The sequence below is a fragment of the Austrofundulus limnaeus genome, unplaced genomic scaffold (assembly GCF_001266775.1).
Source record: "Austrofundulus limnaeus strain Quisiro unplaced genomic scaffold, Austrofundulus_limnaeus-1.0 Scaffold804, whole genome shotgun sequence".
NCBI classification, from domain to species: Eukaryota; Metazoa; Chordata; class Actinopteri; order Cyprinodontiformes; family Rivulidae; genus Austrofundulus; species Austrofundulus limnaeus.
In genome coordinates, this window is record NW_013953206.1 from 89,802 (window position 1) to 91,322 (window position 1,521).

Genomic DNA, 1,521 nt, shown 5'->3' on the forward strand with positions numbered 1-1,521 from the left:
CGTTCGGTGTGAACGCACCATAACTCTCTGGTGCTCAAGAGGTACAGTAGCCAAATGTCTGGCTCACTGCTGCCAACTAGTGGTCAGAGGCTGAACTACAACACAAAAATGAATGGCTGGCAAGAARGTTGACATTTTAAACCTTAAYAAAAAATTGATACGGGGCTTTAAAATATCGACACAGTATCGGGAAATGAAATATCGCGATATTTCAGTGTATCGATATTTTCTTACACCCTTAATAGATAGGTTATTAATTAATCTGTAAACACTTTAAAATTATTAATAAGTATTTATTATGCAATAATTAAGGATGAGAGACAAAAATGTCCAGTTTCATTTATCAATGATTTTTGAAGTGTAAACTTTTCAAATGATTTAATAAACTATCTATAAATGCTTTATAAGCCATCTATAAGAGGAATTTGATTGTATAGTGGTACCATAAATCTTGTACATTAAATTCTCCTCACCAGTTTTTCATACATTTTACTGAACATAAATAAAATATTTTCAAACACACAACATGTGAGAAAATCCAGCCATCGTTTGTCAGTTGAAAGACTTTTGTTGCAGGATTGTTCACATTTTAAGAAGAGAAGAAGAACTCTGTCAGCTTGATTCACTCTGGACTTTACTATTTGTCTCATTAGTGCAACTAGTGTTTGAGCATGGAACTGCAGCCACCATCATCACTCCCAGGTAAAGGACAGGTGAGTGACAGGACAGGGAAACTTCAGRRGGCCAATCAGATTTCAGATGGGGCCAAAGCCCCTGTGGCCCCGCCCCTAGAACCACCCCTGGTSTACACCGCCTGCAAACAGGCCACAGATCTGCACTGCTTGTTCCACACACACACACTCCTGAACACAAACCAGTGTGTGTGAGAGAGACTGTGCTGAACCCCAACCATGACTGTGACCACCTACACARCTGACTTTATTGAACCAAACAAAGCTTCCCACCTCAGCTACAAAAACAAACTTGGTCAAAACACTTCACCACAATTATTAAAGCACAGTCAGAGAAAATCAATCATCTGCGTAAAAACATCTGTAGCTGCGTTTTCATTACAAATGTGCGCAAAACTTTGTCGATATTCTGTTAATGTCGAAAAAACACAGTTTCACAACTGCAGTGTTTCCATAAAGTAATAAATGTTATTAAAGTCGCGTGAATACGTTTGTTCTCATGAAAAGTCATTACAAACATATTGGCGATGGATGTAAACACATAGCATGTTGCTACCACGACACTAGCGCTCATCATCAGAGGAGACGTCGGCGTCTTTTATCGAGGCTTTCCAGAGACAAGTCCCTACTTGGGAGCGGCTACGTATGCTGTGTTTTTGGGAAATTGTAGTCGCTGAGTTTACTATTTTATACTACTTCTGTGATATTACTAGGGGTGTCCCGATCCGATGTTGATATAGGATATCGGTACAATATCAGCCAAAAAATGAGTATCAGATTTTATCGGACTGCATAAAAAATGTCCCGATATAAGCGCTCCGATATTAGT